The 15506-nt window shown below is 36.0% G+C and overlaps 1 protein-coding gene and 2 non-coding genes across 5 annotated transcripts in view; 1 reads left to right on the top strand and 2 right to left on the bottom strand.

The window, feature by feature from the left end:
• The window catches only part of CFAP20DC (CFAP20 domain containing), a 286437-nt gene that overhangs the window by 214913 nt on the left and 56018 nt on the right, over positions 1-15506 (bottom strand). The window lies entirely within an intron of this gene.
• Positions 383-489, bottom strand: LOC126015136 (U6 spliceosomal RNA). Its single transcript, XR_007498030.1, has one exon. It is a non-coding gene; the product is annotated as a U6 spliceosomal RNA (small nuclear RNA).
• Positions 7386-7490, top strand: LOC126015212 (U6 spliceosomal RNA). Its single transcript, XR_007498100.1, has one exon. It is a non-coding gene; the product is annotated as a U6 spliceosomal RNA (small nuclear RNA).

Here is a 15506-nt window from a genome sequence, read left to right as displayed (position 1 = left end):
TTTTTCTTCTGTGTGTACAATTATTTATAAACAGTTGTAAATGTTCAATTTTTATTTAGGATGAATTTACAAAAGTGATGTCACATTGCAAATGACAACTCATTTATTTAATATGGTATTCATTTTTTATTATGAAGAAAAAAATCATCAAATCTGAATACATATGTTCCATGATGCTAATCTAAGGAAGTAGAGAATTTGCAAAATAATATATTTAAGTACGTGCAATGATTTCTAATTTTAGTAACATGCAGTAATATTTAAACAGCACAGTATAAATTTGTATTTGAATTTAAGTAAGAGTGTTCTATGGAAAAGACTTCAGCCCTTTGTAAATAAATTTACAAATTTATTTCTGTACTTCACAAGCACAGAATTTTTTTTAAATATGGAATGCTTCATGAATTTGTGTGTCATCTTTGTGCAGAGGCCATGCTAATCTTCTCTGTATCGTTCCAATTTTAGTATATGTGCTGCCGAAGCGAGCACAACCACAGAATTTTTATTTCCATTTCTTTTTCCCGGATTTTTTTGCTGGTTTAAATTCAGTGAGAATACTTTTGTCCTGGAATTATGTACAAATTATGAATCTAAGATGCTCCCATATACTTTAGCTCTATATACTTTGAAAACTATAGTGAAGGTCTATTTTGTGTCTTGTTTTTTAATATTATTATGACACATGTTTCACATGTACAGTTTTGCATTAGAAATTGGTGCCACCACTCCATCCCCTCAATATATATGTATATTGGACCATACCCGATGACGCTCAGGGGTTACTCCTGGCTATGTGTTCAGAAATTGCTCCTGGATTGAGGGACCATATGAGATGCTGGTGGATCAAGCCACGGTCCTTCCTAGGCTAGGGCATAGCAAGGCAAACACCCTACCGCTGTGCCACCTATCCGGCCACACCTCAAGATATATTTTAAAGGATTTACATTTCAAGGTATGCAATTCTTGCATTAAGAGAATATTTTAAAAAAGACAGTAAAGAAATGGATACATTCATAAATATATATAAATTACTAAATAGCAAATAAACAAAAGAAATCTCAAAGGAAATTAGAAAATAATTTGAGCTTAAAAAGAAAACAACTAAATCTTGAACTGACAAAATGTGCAAGATGCCATAACTGCAATAATTGGATAAAATTCAATTGTAAATGCCTATATTAAAGACATTAAAAATCTATAGTTGACTTAGGACTGATAAGTTGATTCCAAAATCCATATGAAAATGGAAGAGATACAAAATAGCACATGAACTTTGAGGTGGGAGGAATAAACTACTTTAAAATTAGAACATGTGAAGCATAACTGTAATATATATACATATTACAAGCTACCAAATCACATTTTTTTTGGTTCTTGGGCCACACATGGCAGCTCTCAGTTTTTACTCCTGGCTCTGTACTCAGAAATCACTCCGGGCAGGCTCAGATGCCTATATGGGAAGCTGGAGATTGAACCTGGGTCCCTTCATGCAAGGCAAATGCACTACTGCTATATCATCTGTCTGACCCTCCAAATCACATACTTTTAAAGGAAAAATTCTGGTATGTGAATTGCATCTCATAAAAAAAGAAATAAATATTTTGCTAATTCTTCTAGTAGCTTATTCCATTAGTGATTGACTCTGGTGAAATAAAAATTTAGGGAAGAGGTATAAAAACAGACTATCATATGTATTTATTTATTATGAAATACATGAGATTTGTAGTGATACTTTCTGGATCTGAAATATTAGTCATTGTGATTTGAACTACATTCTTTCACAAAATATAATCAAGTCATAACCCTGTTACCGTGTATATGAATGTATTTCAAAGTAGGGTCTTTTCAGATCAGTGGAATAGACTTGAGTATTCAGAGAATGTTCTCCAGATACATAAGCAACCTTTGATAAAGGGCAAGAAATGCAAAATAAAGGGCAAGGAAAGCCTCTTCAACAAGTGGTATGGGGACAACTGGTAAGCCACATGCAAAAAAGCAAACTCAAAACCTCCATCTATCACCATGCACAAAGGTCGAATCCAAGTGGATCAAAGTCCTTGGTAGCAAAACGAATTATGCAGAACTTCAAATTGCTTAATCCTAAAACATTTTAAAAATATTTGATCTGTGTTGTTCATATCCCCAGATATTAGAAGTATTCTTGACATTCACTTTTCAGATTTTTCTCTCCCTTTTTAGGTTTGGTCTCCTGAGTCATCATAGCTGTAAAAGATTTGGAACCTTTAATTATTGTATGTGCACTCATTTTATTTTTCCATGAAAATCGCACATATCTTTCAATGAAGAACCTATCAATAAGAAGACATACTGGGGCTGGAGAGATAGCATGGAGGTAAGGCGTTTGCCTTTCATGCAGGAGGTCATCGGTTCGAATCCCGGCGTCCCATATGGTCCCCCGTGCCTGCCAGGAGCAATTTCTGAGCCTGGAGCCAGGAATAACCCCTGAGCACTGCCAGGTGTGACCCAAAAACCACCAAAAAAAAAAAAAAAAAAAAAAAAGAAGACATACTTATATGAGTGTTCATTATAACAGTAATGGAAAACCATCAAAAGGAAATTTTAAAAGTCCATCTTGGTACTATCATTATTGAATGATGCTATCTATATCTAACCAATCACACATATGGAAGCTATTAAAAAGACAAATTAATACATAGCAACATGATGGGCCCGGACAGATAGCACAGCGGCGTTTGCCTTGCAAGCAGCCGATCCAGGACCAAAGGTGGTTGGTTCGAATCCCGGTGTCCCATATGGTCCCCCGTGCCTGCCAGGAGCTATTTCTGAGCAGACAGCCAGGAGTGACCCCTGAGCACCGCCGGGTGTGACCCCCCCAAAAAAAATACATAGCAACATGAAAGTTCCCTAGACACAGTTGAAAGCTTCACAATTATTGACAACCTAATTGATAAATAATATAAATAGTATGATTTATGTGTTAAAATAGATCTATTATCATACACACATAGAAACACATAAACATAATATCTGAAGGTTCACACAATAAAGCTTTGAAAGTAATTATGAGTCCTCATTTTAATTTGGAATCTATTATTTTATTGTGTAATAAAAAGTATAAAAGAATTTTATTTTATTAGGATAATGTGATGCTTCATGGTAAACTATTTGAAACAAAATAAATGTTCTATGCACAAAATATTAGAGAGATTCAACAAAGAACATATACAAAAAAGGATTCTTAATGTTTGGAAAACCCAAAAGAGATATTATGCAACATTTCCACAAGGTGTCACAAAGAAATCATAGCAAGGGTCATTTTGCAAGGCCTATACTCATGTTGGGAATCAATAGACTATCCTTCGAGGAAGAGCACAACAATTTACTTATAGTGCTTTATTGAGTGCTTAGTTCAATATGAGTAGACATTTTGTCAATAACATTCTAATGAATGCTATAGATGACAGTTCAATGCTATAAAATACAAGCTGGAAGGCCATATAATAAAATCTATAGATCTCTGGTTACAGATGGTGACCATTTGTAGAGGACTGAAAAAAAAAACCCACTAGAAATAATCTCTTTTCAAGGCCTAATAGTTATTTTGAAGCAAAAAGCAAACATTTTTGGTTATTTATATTTAATTAGTGGTAATATGCTTATGCCATTTCTATGTTTATCTTTAAAAATTCTAGTAAATGAAAGGTGAAATTAGGAAGCTTTCCTTCATTGAATTAGGCTAGAAGCTTATCAATGTAAATACATTTCCCAATTAAATTAGACAATATGCAAAATTCACCATATAATTCTGTTTGTTAGAAGTAAGAGATTGAGATGAGAGACAATTTAATTTGTTCAGTTCTTTAGTCAATTCACAGAATTCTAGTGTAGTCTTTTAAGTGGTCACATGATTTATAAATGTGTCAATGTCCAAGACAGTAATCCTAGAAGGCTAGAGTACTGTTCTTTACATACTTTCTAAATAAATACCAAGCTTAGTTTACGCAAAGGTAACAATCTAGCATTTTTATATTTGACTTCTAAAGCATATATTCTTTAATTTTTTTCTCTACAGCTGAATTTATAGAAAGGATTTGGCCAACTGGTAGAGCATATGCCTTGCAAATGGTAACACATGATTTAACATCCAACACTGCATGTCTATCCCACACTAATCCACTGAGAGTTGTTTACCCCTCTAAGCATTACCAGGTATAATTAAAATTTGCATTCAAATAGCTCCTTAAATACTGAAAAGTGGGCTTTCTTTTGGGGATGAGGAATGGAGGTGGAGTAAACTTTCACTCCTCCCCACTCCCCACCTGGAAGGTCTAAGTCTAATTGCAGCTCTGATTTCAAGGTTCTCTCTAAGTTGGCAGTTCTATTTTCATCTTTAATCATGAAATCCAAAGAATATCTTCATGGATGTCTCAAATGAAACCCAACAGAAAATGAGTCCAAATTTCCTGCCCTTATCACTTTCCAATGATTAAAACTACAAACCTGAGGTTTTTTTTTTTTTCATATTTATTCTCACTGGAGGAAGTTTATATCAGATCCTCTAATTTCTCTATTTCCTATACAATTCCTGACATGAAGAAGTCTACCATTTCTCTATCTCATCCTGAACTGTTATTGCATGAACAGCTATAAATTAGTTCATTCTTAATCCTCTCTTTCATGTAAATATCCTCAAGAGAAACGAGAGTGTCATCTTGATTGAGGGGACCATTATGTCATCATATCTAGGTGGCTTAAACTCTACTCTGAAAAAAAAATTGAAATTCCTAGTTTACACAGTTTACAAATAACCCTGCCTCACTAAGTCTCATTCTTGACAGCCTGGAAATCCTTAACAATACTCCACATGATTCAAATGAAGAGACAGTTATAAAATAACTCCTTTCAAAGCTGTAAACAAGAGTTGAGGAAACAAACCACAAAAGACAGAGAGTGGGAAGTCATTTGGAGCATGAAGACTGGATCTAGAATAACCAGATCTTATTGAGTTCATCAGCAGGACTAAAGGGAAGACATGCTTCCACTTTCATTTTTCTTGGTCCCAGATCTCCTGCTACTACTTTTCACTGATGGACAGGCTTGAAGTTAAAGGAGTGTAGGAATTAATCCAGTATGAAGTAGGTGAAAAGAGAGCTTTACTTCTAGTATACAGAGCAAGTGAGAGATGGGAGGGCACAGATAAGAATGAATGAAAGGGCGATTAATCAACAAATGTATCAGTCTCCTCCAAGCTATTGTTCCTCTTCCTTATTGTTCAGGGTTCTTTGGATAGGAATAGGCATGTCTTTTCATTTTGTTGGTAAGCTGAACATGATAAGTGAAAAGTTCATCCTATTTGATTTAGATCTAAGGTTTGTTTTGGTTTTGATTTTTGGGCCATACACCATGATGCTCAGGGGTTATTCCTGGCTCTGTGCTCAGAAATTGCTCTTGGCTCGAGGGACCATTTGGGATGCTGGAGATTGAACCCAGGTCCATCCTGCTTCAACCACATGCAAGGTAAATGCCCTACCACTGTGCTATCGTTCCAGCCCCTAGATTTATTTATTTTTAATCACCATATTTAAATATTTTAATCATCTGATCTAACATCCTGGTTAGCTCTTTACCTGCTTCCTTCAGAAAAACAATTTGCATTATATTTATCTGTTTTTCTTTATCTCCTCTAGAAAATTGTGACAATATTGATTTGCTTAGCAGTAAGTGTTAATTAAAATAATGTTGGATAGCTTATATCGCAAAATCACAATGGTCTAGAGGCAATAATTACATAATTACTAATATACATCTAAAAATTCTAAACTGAGGCAACCATTAAGAAAACTCACTAAGTTTTCAATACAGCATGAATTTAACACTAAAATGACTAGTAAGTTTTATGTATAGTAAAAATTCTGCATTGACAGACACTTCACCCTTGTTTACTTAAAAAGAAAATGTCTATTATGGCACCCATAGTCTAAAAGAGCAAAATTGAATCATTTTAAAGTAAGGTTTATGCTCATTTCTTCTACTGCTGTTTCTATAGCAATAGCATAAGATCGCCTGTTTTGGTTTGGGATGCTCTTAGTACTAGACTAGTAAGTCATTTCACATCTTTTTTTTTCCTTTTAGTTGAGGAAAGGGAACAAAAATAGTGTTTCTACTAAAGTAGAAACACTGTACATTAGTAGACAACAATTTTTTATATGTGACAGAAAGGTAATTGTAAAACACAATGTACAGTGGTGGCAACATTTTCATATGATTGTATATTTCAACATCGGAGTAATTCACTTACCCCCTCTAAAAGAAGTGCAACAGCTGATCCTAAATTTCAGAACAATCCAGTCTTCAGAAAAATGACAAGGGTCTATTTGTTTTTACAGTGTTTACAAAGCAACCTTTAGCCTCACATGTGCACATTTTCATCACCATTGTCATCATCATCATCATCTGTATTTATAATAAGCAATATCCACTTAAGATTAGACAGGAGCTGAAGCAGTAGTATACCAGTAGGGCACTTAATTTGCATCATCATCACTACCACCGCCATCAGTATAATCACTGAAATCATCATCATAATCATTTATGACAGGCAACCTCCATTTAAGATTCTACAGTAGCTAGAGCAATAGTCCACAATATTGGGTGTTTAATTTGCACATGGCTGACCCAGATTCTACCACTGGCCCTACATATGGGTTCCCAAGTCCTGCTAGGAATGATACATACCAAATGCCAAAGACACCCCCTTCCAAAAAAATCCATTCAACAAGGTAAAATCTAAGAAGTTAATGGAAATTAAAATAAATTTTGAGTTATGTCATGTGACAGAGTCAGAAAATACCCTAATTCTGGAGGAAGGTAAAAGTGTAAGTGCAGATAGGAAAGGAAGGTTTCTAAGAATGGAAAACAGAGAGTGGATGAGAAAGAATGTAATTACTACCAGGAGACTGATGGCATCATTGTCCTTGCTGAAGGAGCAAGAGTAGCACTGATGGCTGGAAAAAGAACCATCACTTGACATCTTCAAAGAGCAACAAGAGTGAGCACAGAGATTGGGCCCAGGCAGGTCTGTCTTTAAAATACTTGTACTTCCACTAATTGTAAACGAAACTTAAGTTCATGCCAAAGCATTTTTTTTCTTTATCTGTAAATAGGGCCAAATTCTCAATAGCAAGCAAGATACTATGAAAACTTGTGGCTGAGCCACTAAATATTATTTGCTCCTAAGTCCAACCAAATAGTTGCTGTACTTCCTTTACCTGAAATTAAACTGAATCAAATACTTGAATAATTGGCATATCTCAGTTAGAAACTTCCATGTCGATATATACAAATCAACAGTCAGAAAGGAAGTTAAGCAACTGAAGCTGATTTTTTATAAGAAGCAGTAACTAGTGCTCACTTCGGCAGCACATATACTAAAATTGGAACGATAGAGAAGATTAGCATGGCCCCTGCACAAGGATGACAGGCAAATTCGTGAAGCGTTTCATATTTAAAAATAAAAAAACGAAGCAATAGCTATTAAATACAGGAAAGCTCATGAAAGATAATACCAATCATCCTAGGAAACAATGACATAAACTCTAACTATACCCAAGAAACTAAATTATGCTTGGAGCCAGCGAGCTAATATCCAATTCTTTGTGGGTATCCTGAGTGTACGTCATGAACAGTGTTCTCTAAAAAGACTTAGTGAGGCTTTATTTACCATATGGCAAGATTCTAGGGATATTAGTTCTCAATAAGGTTAATTTCCTCATCAAGGATTCAGTTTCTTGTCAGATGTCTCGGGTAGCAAAGACAAAGACGGTTAGTGGAATGGAAGAGTGGTAGGGTCAATATGACAACATGAAGTTAGTTCCTCTTCACAAGAAAGCTACCTCATATCTCCCCTATTTTCTTTACCAACTCTGTCCTGATGCTAATACCTGCTGACATCTGTTTTTTTCAGTTGCTGAAAAAAAAAAGCAGGAGATGGATGGCGCATGTAAAAGATAAGAGTGACTTCTACTATGGAGCAATTTTATACCTTAAGAAGTCCAGACTCCTCTGGAACTAAATCAGGAGAAAGCCTGCACAGTAACCCAAGAGGAAAGGTGATGAGACAGAAAATGCTAAGGCCCAAAATAACTCTTTGTTCTGGGGAAAATAAGAAAATGGTAATTAAAAAAAAAAAACAAAACAGGAATGAGGCTCTGATATTTACCTTCTGTCCTTTCAGGCTCACAATGTTAGTATGCCACTTTAGGCCTCCCCAATCTTCCATTCTAATATCCTCTCATCCCCAATATTTTTAATCCTTGTTTTCTAATCTAAGCTACAGATGCCAAAGGCTTTTCCCAGTTTTAGTTTTCTCAGGTTGCAAATCTCAGTGAAAAGAAATCTAATTATCTCAGAGGTGACAGATTTATTATTCACAAATATATGTGTTAAGGAAAGTCTTACTGGACTAATGAAATGACTCAACTGGAAATAACTCCTGAGTCAATGCCCCAAACCTGGTCAAGAGTCATCGCTGGGACCAGAGAGATAGCATGAGTTAGCACATTTGCCTTGCATGCAGAAGGACGGTGGTTCGAATCCTGGCATCCCATATGCCTGCCAGAGGCAATTTCTGAGCACAGTGCAGAGCCAGGAGCGCTGCCGGGTGTGACCCAAAAACCAAAAAAAAAAAAAAAAGAGTCATTCTCTGAGCACTGCATCAAATTATCCCTTGAGCACAAAGCAATATGGGAGAGATATTTCTGGACTTGGAATATACTGGAACATCTGTCAAATGCAGTTGTTTCCAACACCACATACTGAGGATAGTACTGACTTCATTATTTATTAGAAAAGCAGTACTTTGACTTTAGTTCTCAGCAATCCTGTCTCCTTTTGAACAAATTCAGAAATGTTTGCTCTAATGCTGAATTCCAAAGTATTCCTCCTATATTTTTTAAACCCTTAACCAGGATTCTTTATTATTTTTAATGGTAGTGGCAATGTTAAGATTAACCAAAACCCTCATGGTCAAGGATAATGCTCTAGATTAGTGCCCCAGATCTTTCATTATCAAAAAAAAATTGCTTCTTTGGAGTTAAAAGCAAAAATGAACAAGATTCTTTAAATGAATAATTATAAAGTTAAAGATTCAGCTGCAAAGGGATGATGTGGAACTTAAGAGCTGGCTTTGTATTTAGACTGCTTGGACACAAATTATGACTTTCTTGTATTAGCTATGGGTACCTTAAAGTTTGCTCTGCTTACTTTCCTCACCTGACCCCTAGGAACAAAATTAGAATCTAGCAGTAGAAAGTGATAATGTATGTATAAAGTGCTTAGCCAAAAATTGGCACTATGTAGTTGAAACAAGGATTATTTATGTGTCTTATATGTACAGTGCTATTTCATATTTCATATGTGTTCATATTTCAGGACTTTGGAGCCATACAACAAAGTATATAAAGTATATATTCAAGTTCTTAAGCATAACCAAAACTCCTGAGAAGTGAAACTCCTATTATTCTGCCACTGTAGAAAAAGAGAATGGCTTTCAGTCCTACGAGTATGAAATTCAGGTTCTGAACTTCTATAACAGAATACAATCACTGCTTCCAAAGTGCTATCTAAAGTATATTGATTCTCCCTTAAGCAAGAGCACTGAGTTCCTGCATTTAGGCTGTCAAAAATTCAACTATAAACTGAATGAGTATAGCATTGCCAAAGGCTTGTTGAGATGTCTGATATTCTGAGCCATATTATATTTTCTCCCTAAAGAAACAGTTTCACAAAGTTGAGATTTAAACCTTAATCCTCAGATTTTTCCTTTCTTCTTCTTCTTATTTAATTTTATTTTTTATGGAAAATCAAATAAGAGAAGTCCCTTTGAAGTAATTTTTTTTGGGGTAAAATCTTACTCTGGATGGCAAATAGTTTTCCCATTATGAAACATCTAAGGAGTGCTAGGGAATGCCTGGAATGATTTGTTAATGACTGCAAGGTTGTTGTGATCCCTATTACCATTGTCTGCCATACATACCAAGAAGAAAGTGTGTCTGTAATATATTTACCCACTCAACCATTACCATAGCTGAAAGCATGGTAATGTACATGTTTATGCCATATATAAGGATTGGGGAGGGGACACACCCGACGACAATCAGAAGCTACTCCTGGCTCTGCACTCAGAAATTGCTCCTGCCAAGCTTGGGGGACCATATGGGATGCCAGGAATCGAATTGGGGTCTGTTCTGGGTTGGTCACGTGCAAGACAAATGTTCTATTGCTGTGCTATCTCTTCAGTCCTATAAGCATGTTTTAAAAGCATAGCTCACTTCTCAAATTCAATGTCCATTGCTTCTCACATTAATAAGGTATTTTGTTATCTCTGCTGAGCTCTCCTTCCACAATCAAGTAGTCTACAAATCTGAAAATAATGTTACTTAAAATCTTAACATGTTCTCACAAAGAATGAGACTACAAGACTGTTTCTCAAACCATCGCCAAATACCTATGTCTAATAGGGAAAAAAAAAAAAAGATCTGATAGAGGTTAGATAACATGAATACAAGTTAAGCCTGATTAATGGTAATAAAAAGTAGATGAGAGAAGGACTGACAGAAAAAAGCCAGAGGGAGGGAAAAAAAGCATTTGAAGAAAAATGTTCTGAACATGGGTCATTAGGATAATGATGGAGCTTCAGATAGCTCAAAATGATAAATCACTGCAGTTCTTAAAACACTCTTTACCAGAACTATTTTAGTGACATTAAATTGTTAACGTGGCCATCTGTGGAATGGTGAGGCAACTGGGTAGTTTTTACGGACCAGTCTGTTACAGTCTTTAAAATAGCTACACCTGCCACTTGTAAGCTGTTCATAAGTTTCCTCTGCCAATCATAAATCTAGTTAATCCTGCCTTTCTTGCCATTTTAATTTCCTACAGATTACTGAACTCAGAAAAGATTTGTGTATGATAAATTACTCTAAAATAACAAATTCTGTATTTCTTAAAAGCACAAATGTCATATACAATTTAGAAAGCAAAATCATAACTTAATTTTTAAATTCTATTGGAAAAACTTGCAATAATAGAGCAAAAGATTATAATGCAAGACTTTATTCTCAGCATACTAAATTTGATTACTTTGAAATCTAATATCAAATGTTTTAATAAATATTTAATTTAAAATGGGGTCAAAGAAATATTGCTCTGGGTAAAACTCTTGCCTCATATGCATCAAACATGTTTGTTCCCTGAGTACTTCCAGGAATGATTTTTGAGCTCAGAATCAAGATTAGCCCTGAGCACAGTGGGGTATATCTTAAAACAAACAAAAAATAATAAAAATCATAATAATGAAAAGAGAAGTTATGGATTATAAATATTGATGATAATATCATTAACAGAGGACATGCTCTATGTTAGGCACTATTCTACACTCTACTTATACTGCTTAATTTTTGAACAATCCCATCATATGTACCCTCTTATTATTTCCACTTTGCAGATGAAGCAAATGAGGCATGAGAGAGACAGTTCATATAAAGATAAGTTGCCTAGGAGCACATAAATAGTGAGTAGCAATCAAAATCAGGTTTCAAATTCAAATAGCTTGGTTTAGTGTCTGTCCTCTAACCAGTGCTTCTCAACTGGGATGTATATGTCCTCTAAAGATGTTTCAAGAGGGCAGATGAAAATAGAGTAAATAGAGTAAAAATGGGGGAACTACACATGATCAGGGAACCAATAGGTAGGAAAGAGATGCAGGGGGGGGGAGTGTGAAGATAGGAAACAAGGTCAGAAGGGGTTGGGGAAAAGTCAAGAAAGACGGCTATAAAATACTATAATGCATACTCTTCATAATTTTTTTGCAGGATCATTTACTTTTTTTATTTTTATTTTGATCATATTGGCTTACATATCTTCCATAGTAGTATTTTAGGTACATATTAACATTGAATCAGGGGAATACCCATCACCAAATTTGTCCTCCCCCATTTCTGTTCCCTTCCTGCAACCCATATCCCCCACCATCACCCCCCAGGCTGCTAGAGTAGGTGGACCCCTCTTTGTCTAGCTTACTATTAGTGGTCATATATCTGTTTGGTCCTGGTACCCTCCCTTGTTTCCCCCTCTATTTGAGAAGCAAAGCTAGATAATTCGAGTTATGTGGTTTTGTTTGAAGGAAAGAAAAAACCCTGAAGAGGTTGACTGATGGAGGGATGGAGGATGAGGTCTTTCCCCTCCAGCTCAGAGCACGCATCTGCCACCCTGTTCAGCCCGCGGTTCTGAGGTGAAGCAGTGGGTAAACAGCTCGCAGACAGACTTGTGGAAATATTAGCTTTATTCGTTGGACAAGACTGAAGTCCAAAGACTCAGCATCAGTTCCAGACAAAAGCCTTCTCCCTTCCACAGACCCTTGCTTTTATCTCCGAGAATCAGGTACCACCCAATGGTGGAAGCAGAATCAGGTACCACCCTAGGGTGGGAGCAGAATGCCAGGTCACACCCTAGGGTAGGGCACAATCACCAATCAGGGAAGGGTCAGTAACATAATAATCCCATTAAAATGTTTACATACACAATTCCCCCCGCTTGTTTTTAGTAAACAAACAATATTGTCTACAATTATTAAAGAAAAAACTAGTCGATAATAAAAGAGCGGCTGTTTGCATAAGTGGATCACAGGAAAATGTAAAGAAAAACTTCTAACTTAAACACAGGGTGCCCTTCCTTAATATAAATGAATGATATTAAGCTTTTACAATCCTAACTACGCCTTTAGCCAAAGGCAGCTAATATTTCCATAGCAACAACGTAACAAAGTGAAAATTAACATTTCTGCAAAATATACCATACACCTGTAACTTAAAATTTTTGAATGCTTTCTACCAAGCACAATTCTGGAACTTCTTTTTGTTTCTATTAACCTTCCCTACACACAAGCACAAAAGCATAAATACAGAACATACATTTTGAAAACAGACTAATACATTAAAATACACAGTAAAACATTTTGCAATTGAAAATATTAACTATGGAAAACAATAAAACACATTTAAATTGCAAGAACCTGAGTTAATCAAGAGATACACCTAAAGCAAAGTTAAATGCAGCGTTTTTTAAATTAGATTGTTCATTTGGGCTTTACTGTTATTTTTCCCCCTTTTTTTTAAACTAATTTTTTACACCACTAACTAAACCTTATCCCATCATCAACAAATCTGTGGCTACCCACTTAATCCCTTCACCTAAAAACCATTAGTCCAGACGCTGGTCTTCTTCCACTCTGATGTCTCCACATGGCTTTCTTCCATGGGGTTTCAACTGGGCTAACTTGAGCCATTTCATTCTCCTGATCTGGAGGGCGGGTCCCAGGCTCATTGCAAGACTCTTTCATGAAATTGAAAAAACAAGAACACTTCCAAATAGCTTTTATGAAGCCACATCACCTTGATACCTAAACCAGACAGAGATGCTACAAAAAAAGAAAATTACAGCCCAATATCGCTGATGAATGCAGATGCAAAGATCCTCAACAAAATCCTGGAAAATAGGATTCAATGCCTCATTAAGAAGATCATCCACTACGATCAAGTAGGTTTCATTCCAGGAATGCAAGGATGGTTTAACATCTGTAAATCTATCAACATAATACACAACATCAACAAAAAGAAAAGTAAAAATCACATGATCATATCATTAGATGCAGAGAAAGCATTTGATAAGGTCCAACACCCATTCTTGATCAAAATTCTCAGCAAGATGGGAATGGAAGGAACCTTTCTCAGTATAGTTAAAGCCATCTACCACAAGCCAGAGGCAAATATTGTCCTCAATGGAGAAAAACTAAAAGCCTTCCCTCTAAATTCTGGCACAAGACAAGGCTGTCCTCTCTCACCACTCCTATTCAACATAGCATGGGAAGTACTTGCTATAGGGATTAGGCAAAAAAAAAGATATCACGGGAATTCAGATAGGAAAGGAAGAAGTCAACTCTCGCTGTTTGCAGATGACATGATACTCAGAAAATCCTAGACTCTACCAAAAAGCTTCTAGAAATAATAAACTCATATAGCAATGTGACAGGTTACAAAATTAACACAAAAAAATCAATGGCCTTTTTATAACCAATAATAATAGGCAAGAAATGGACATTAAGTAAACAACCCCATCAGAATAGTGCCACACAAACTCAAATATCTTGGAATCAACTTGACTAAAAATGTGAAGGACCTATACAAAGAAAACTACAAAACTCTGCTCCAAGAAATAAGAGAGGACACGCGGAAATGGAAGCACATAACCTGCTGCTCATGGATTAGCAGGATTAACATCATCAAAATGGCAATACTCCCCAAAGCATTGTACAGATTTAATGCGATTCCTCTAAAGATATCCATGACATTCTTCAAAGAAGTGGATCAGGCACTTTTGAAATTCATTTGGAACAATGAACACCCTAGAATAGCTAAAGCTATCATTGGGAAAAAGAATAGGGGAGGAATTACTTTTCTCAACTTTGAACTTTACTACAAAGTGATAGTTATCAAAAGAGCATGGTATTGGAATAAAGACTGTCCCTCAGATCAGTGGAATAGGCTTGAATACTCAGAGAATGTTCCCCAGATATACAATCACCTAATTTTTGATAAAGGAGCAAGAAATCCTAAATGGAGCAAAGAAAGCCTCTTCAACAAGTGGTGTTGGCACAACTTCCTAGCCACTTGCAAAAGATTGAACTTAGACCTCAGTTAACATCATAAGAAGGTAAATTCCAAATGGATTAAAGACCTTGATATCAGACCCGAAACCATAAGATATATAGAACAACATGTACGCAAAACACTCCAGGACATTGAGACTACAGGCATTTTCAAGGAGGAAACTGCACTCTCCAAGCAAGTGAAAGCAGAGATTAACAGATGGGAATATATTAAGCTGAGAAGCTTCTGCACCTCAAAAGAAATAGCTTCCAGGATACAAGAGCCCCCCACCAGTGGGAGAAACTATTCACCCAATACCCATCAGATAAGGGGCTAATCTCCAAAATATACAAGGCACTGACAGAAATTTACAAGAAAAAAATATCTAATCCCATCAAAAAATGGGGAGAAGAAATGGGCAGACACTTTGACAAAGAAGAAATACAAATGGCCAAAAGACACATGAAAAAATGCTTCACATCACTAATCATCAGGGAGATGCAAATCAAAACAACAATGAGGTACCACCTCACACCAAAGAGATTGGTACACATCACAAAGAATGAGAACAAGCAGTGTTGGCAGGGATTTGGAGAGAAAGGAACTCTTATCCATTGCTGGTGAGAATGCTGTCTAGTTCAACCTTTATGGAAAGTGATATGGAAATTCCTCCAAAAACTGGAAATTGAGCTCCCATACGACCCAGCTATACCACTCCTAGGAATATACCCTAGGCATACAAAAATACAATACAAAAATCCCTTCCTTACACCTATATTCATTGCAGCACTATTTACCATAGCAAGACTCTGGAAACAGCCA

This window comes from Suncus etruscus, chromosome 7 (assembly GCF_024139225.1).
Source record: "Suncus etruscus isolate mSunEtr1 chromosome 7, mSunEtr1.pri.cur, whole genome shotgun sequence".
Lineage (NCBI taxonomy): Eukaryota > Metazoa > Chordata > Mammalia > Eulipotyphla > Soricidae > Suncus > Suncus etruscus.
Note: the sequence above shows the minus strand (reverse complement) of the source record. Positions and strands in the feature narration are given on the sequence as shown.